Genomic DNA, 6,147 nt, shown 5'->3' with positions numbered 1-6,147 from the left:
GGGAGCATCCTCAGATAGTGTAGATTCAAGTTTGTTCAAATCATGGTCCCCGGAGGTAGGGTGGGGCCACAATGGGGGGATCAAGTTTTACATAGGAATATATAAATCTTTAAAAATCTTCTTCTCAAAAACTATTAGGCCAGAAAAATCATCCTCAGGTAGTGTAGATTCAAGTTTGTTCAAATCATTGTCCCTGGTTGTATGGTGGGGCCACAATGGAGGTATGGATTTTACATAGGAATATATAGAGAAAATCTTTAAAAATCTTCTTCTCAAAAACTATTAGGCCAGGAAAGCTCAAATTAAAATGGAAGCATCCTCAGGTAGTTTAGATTCAAGTTTGTTTAAATCATGGTCCCTGTGGGTAGGGTGGGGCCACAATAGGGGGATCAAGTTTTACATAGGAATATATAAAGAAAATCTTTAAAAATCTTCTTCTCTTTTCTTATACTTGTACAATTGCTGGATAACATTTTCTGTTTTCTTCACTATTTTAAATTTAGCATGATATACAAAATATGATACTTTAAAGAGATTTGCTCAATAGGTTTTGGGTAGCCATTTTGGGTCACCTCTAGTCTGAAAATTCTGCATCACATATTAATTATAGTAGTATATTTATATTTTACAATGCCAAACAAACGATATTGAATAAAGTTGTATTTAAAAAATTACATTTTTACAGATATAGTAAGAGACTATATTTTGTGGCGGTAGGTTTTCAAGAAGGAAATGAACAATTTTCATAACTCACTTGTTTTAGAGTACTGTTACTTTAGCTTCCTAATTTTCAGCGCAGACAAATATTCTAGATAGTTTGTGTATTACGATACATTCATGATGTTTTATAAAAACATATTTTAACAATATTTTTATATTTCAATCAATATATTTTGGCATAGTTAGCTTATACTTCATAGAAGTCAAAAATAACTCCAATTTTGGCCTAAAATTAGCTTATTTCATGCTATATCTCAAATATTTGAGATGTGACCCCTACTTTTTTTCCTTTTAAATGAGACATTAAATGTATGTCTATTTGTATGCAAAGTTTTGGAAAGACAACATTACTAAAAAAAAAATTATTTACGTTATAATTTAATTTCTCCAAAATTTTGTAACATCTATTGTTGTGTTTATGTCCTGGCCTTTGAAGCCACTAGTAAAGCAAGAACTTATAAACTTTGACTCAGATTTTACTTCTATAGTTACTACATGTACATATGTTCAACTTCATGCTGTATTAAAATCATAACTAAATAATAGTTCAAACTATAAATATTTGTTTGATTTCTTCATTTTGTCAATTTCTCTGTCAAATTTTAGCAAAACTTTCGGGAGAATTATCATTTCTGTTTCGGGCCAAATGTTTCCAAAAAATGGCATTTGACATGGGTCACAAATTAATTATGTCCAAGTGGTTTTCGGATGATTGTTATGACTATTATTTCAGATGCCTTAAAATTACTGATACATGTCATACACATTGCATTTCAATTTAAAATCAATCAACAAGAAATTTTAACTGTGTATGCTTGGCATAGATTCGATACAAAGCTACAGAAAAAAATAAATACTGTTAGTATAATTATAAAACGTTTGCACACAAACAGCACATTTAATATCCAAACTGGTCATGCTCGCTATTTTAAGCTGAGTACGTCTAACTCGAATGACTTGACCGCAACACACAGAAATAAATACGCAATATATTCACTCCGAATACTGCATACCGGTGTTTCTTATAAAAACCAAAAAAAATTTGAGTGTTAGAGCTTCTTGAAGACTTGTTTCCGGTAAGCAATAGCTTACTGTAGCGATACATACGCCTATAACTATCTGCTCAGTTAGAGTAACATGTACGTGTGTATATAGGTTAAACATACAACATATATCCAGTTTAATGTTAAAGAGAGACTACAGCTCATTTTGCACAAATACTACAGAATGACAGTTTCTCCGTAACTTAAAATAGTTTTCTTGCAAAGTTTAAAGTATGGACTTTGCAAAAGTTACGCTTTGTAAAATCTAAAATTTCTCAATTTTTCACCAAAATTTTAGACGGCCTTAACGGTAAATATTGGTAGTCCATCCTTTCGTTCAACACCGTTTGCGCATCGATTGTGAACAATTTAGCGTGGCTTTCAGTAAGAGGATGAAAAGACCACGAATTTCAACAGATTTACCTAGAAAATGTTAAAAAACGATGGAAACAAAACTCAAGTGTGAACTTTATATCTTGTAAGAGAAGAAAATAATAATGAATCCCTATGTCATCAATACATTATTTTATTATTTTCTTTTATATGAATATGATGTCGTACCAAGTGTAGAAATCTAGCGCAGACAGACAGACAGACAGACAGACAGACAGATAGATAGATAGATAGATAGATAGATAGATAGATAGATAGATAGATAGATAGATAGATAGATAGATAGATAGATAGATAGATAGATAGATAGATAGATTTGTCTTAGTAAAATAGCGGGTAATAATATCTTTTTAAGATAAAAATGATTTCACCAAAGGACTTACTAGTGAGGAAGAACAAACTGGCAATATCATCGGCAAAATCATACCAGTCGTATTTGGGGTCATTTTCAGCGTTGGGTCAATTTTTGTTGTGTCATATTTTGCACTGAACCAAAAGTAAGTATTTGCATGTTTATCTGTTGAACAATGTGAGTTAGGGAAGATTTTTATATCTTGCTCATCATTTCATATTTTACTGTTTCCTTGAAAGAACTTTTTAAATGCATGCTTGCCTATTTATCAAAATAACTAATATTATCAAAAATTTAAGAAAATTGAATGTATTTTAAAGAAAATTGTCGTAAATGTCGTTAAGAAAGATTTATATTTTGATGTCCTTTTTAGTTCATCTAAACTGGAAAAATTAAGTGAGCTTTTTGATCACTTTTTGTCCGGCGTCCGTCTGACCCTTCGTCCATCTGTAAACTTTTTACATTTTTAACTTCTTCGTCTGAACCACCAAGCCAGTTTTAATCCAACTTGGCAAAACATCCCTAGGTGAAGGGAAGTTAAGTTAAAAAGAAGGGTCACGCTCACATTTAAGGGGATATAATTAAAATTATTTTGTTCAAATTTAAAAAATAAAGTGTGTGAAACATTCGCAGATAGTGCAAATGCATGTTTATACAAAACATAACTATCAGGGGTAGAGCCACAATGAGGCATGAGTTTTAAGATAGAAATAAAGATTGATAAAAACTTCTTCTCAAAAACCATTAGTCAGAAAAGCTGTTGCCTGTGCAGAACACCATCGGGTAATGTAGACTCAGGTTTGTTCAAAACATAATCGCCGGGGTTAGGGTGGGGTCAGAATGAAGGCCAATCGCGGCATTTTTCTTTACATATTAATAAATAGTGAAAAATATTTGAAAAATGTTCTCAAGCATCATTTGGCAAGAAAGGTTAACATTTCATGGAAGCATCCAAAGATAATGTAGATTAAAATTCGTTCAAATCATGATCCCTGGGGGTAGGCTAAAGCCACGTTGAGGGTTGAATTTCAAATTGGGATAAACAGAAAAATCTTTGAAAATCTTCTTTTCAAAATATGAAACCAAAGGGGTTCGATGTTAAACATAGGAATATGCGTAGAACCTTTTGAAGATCATTTTACACGAGACGAACTCTACCGAATTGTCTACCTACATGTATTTCAATTGATACCATGAAGTTAATTTGATCAGTTATGACCATTGTTGCTCAGGTGAATGTTGTGGCCTCTTGACTTCTTGTTACAACAAAAAATGAACAAAATTATAAACTGTGCTTATTTAACTATATATCGCCCCTTTCTGGTTTATTCTTCTTTGTGGAATAAATGTTAATTAATTTTAACGGAGGTTTTTGATAAATGATTAGGTTTTTCAGTTCATGTACATTAAGTAATGTTTGTTGACCTTATTATTATATAAATGGCCGCCGAAAAGCGAGATCTGTCGTATTATGAAGTAGACCAATATTTTTAATTCAAAATGTAAAACTGCTTCATTTTTATAAATCTTTAAAGATCTCGGGAACTATGATGTTTTACTCTGGGGAATAAATCTTTAAATTTCCGTCACCGCCATACAAAAATGTAAAAAGTTAACAAGTTTGATTGGTAAAAAATTTTATGAAATGAAATACAAAGACGTTTGCAAATTTCAGAATGATATTAAACCAGATAATTTTAAATTGTATTTTTAGGCTAAAGTTTCTGGGAAAGCAAATATCAGGTAAATAAAAATATCTAAACCATTAATCTATAGCTCAAATAATATCAAGCATTTTTTTTTACCCACTCTTTTAAATCTGAAACACCAAGTCTTTGATTTTCACATTAACAAAATAAATATTGTTTCGTAATACTTTAAAAGACCCTATGCAAATTTACATTTGAATTACAAATAAAGTCTGTCCCAAGTTAATGCTTCCATCAATTTTTGATGCTTTTTAATAAAAATACACATACCTGTGAAAGAAATACAATTGAAATCGATGAAAGGGAATATATCCAAGATATCTTCATTGAACAGTTATCCTTTTTCACTCATAAAATTTCACAGGAACGAAAACAATTTTCTTACGGAGATTTAAATGGGGAAATGTTTACATCTTTTCTCCATTCGGAATACATCGCGCATTTTTTACAGTTATTATCCGGGCTTATTAATGGCTGATGCAATGCAAAATCTTCGTAGACTTTCAATTTTGGGATGTGTATTAAAACCTGAAGCGGTAGAGGGGGCGTTTCAAAACAAACTGAACATTTTTCATAATAGTGGATGAACGTTGTTGGAGCACAAAGGTATTTACTATCATTGAAATATCATGCAAAAAGTGGTGGAAGCAAAAACTCGGCACAGAGTAAACTAAACTTCTTTTTGTGAGCTACTACGTTCGACAAATGTTTATCAGGTGAACGATGTGGCTAATGGGGCTTTAGCCTTACATCTTTATCTTTTTTAGGGTTAAGTTCTGGTCAAAATCTTCAAAATACGATTGAAGAAGGTTCTGAAGAGTCTGGCGAGGATTATTCTCAGATGACGAGAGCATCAAACAATTACAACGTCCTGAGCTTCAACAGAAAATTTAATGCCATTTCCAGAGTCAACGCAACTGAAGAAGAAGATTTCTACGATGATACAAGCGCCGGTGTTACATGTACAACAAATAACGGTACAAATAATGGCCAAGATAGCTACGTGACACTGGCCCTGACAAATAACCACGTGTTACCCATCATAAGAGATAATATTAAGGAAGTTGAGAACAAATGTCAAACTGTTGACAATAAAAAAACGTGTGAGTCCGGGGATACTTATGTCACTCTTATCCCTAATCATGTTTCCATGGCAACAAGGAAACTATAGTAGATTCTCACACTCAAAACAATCCAGTTCAATATCACAAGAGTCAGTATTAATTTTCATGGTTAACAACTAATGGTGTTAAAAATAATAAACCACTCATATTATTTCAAAAGTATCTTAGTGCCGAGTAATGCAAAACATGTAAATGATGTAATTAGTACAGTGTAAGTGTACGTTTTAATAGAAAATCCTCGTATACAATTAAACAATTTTGTATACAATATTCCTTGCTATTCATCTTTTTTAGCTCATTTGAGTTGTAAGTTTACGAAGGCTACGCTCTGCTGGCGACCTTAGTTATCAGTCTCTGTCCTTCAGTCTGTTCGTCCGTCCGTCTGTCCGTCTGATATCACTTGTCCAGAGCATATCTTATCTCCCCTTGGCCCACTCTGGCCCAAACTTCACCCACAGAGTGCCTTTCTTAAAGGGTGTGCATTGACTTTGAACCAAGTTTTTGGACTAAGGTTAAGATCTCAAAGCTGAGTTAAATGAAAACTCTTTGTCCAGATTATAAATTTTCTCCTCTTATCTGGTTCACTCTTTATCAAAAGAGTGCCTATGGATAAAGAGTGTCGAGTCAAGGTCATATCAGATTACACATAGTCTTTTTTTCCAGAATATATATACTCCATTTCCCCTTACCTCTATCTGGCTCATACTTCACATAAACAGAGCTTTTTGGTGAAGGGTGTGGAGTAACCTCAACCATGTTTTAAAGTCATGTGTAGTATAGATCATAGCACATCTCTTTTAAATTCA

General features: G+C 32.6%; 1 long non-coding RNA gene across 1 annotated transcript; it reads left to right on the top strand.

The window, feature by feature from the left end:
• The first annotated feature begins 4,216 nt into the window (after positions 1-4,216).
• Positions 4,217-5,473, top strand: LOC105341011 (uncharacterized). The gene is made up of 2 exons (XR_010712173.1): positions 4,217-4,251; positions 4,985-5,473. It is a non-coding gene; the product is annotated as an uncharacterized lncRNA (long non-coding RNA).
• The last annotated feature ends 674 nt before the right edge of the window (positions 5,474-6,147 follow it).

The sequence above is a fragment of the Magallana gigas genome, chromosome 3 (genome assembly GCF_963853765.1).
Source record: "Magallana gigas chromosome 3, xbMagGiga1.1, whole genome shotgun sequence".
NCBI classification, from domain to species: Eukaryota; Metazoa; Mollusca; class Bivalvia; order Ostreida; family Ostreidae; genus Magallana; species Magallana gigas.
This window is presented reverse-complemented; position numbering and strand designations above follow the sequence as displayed.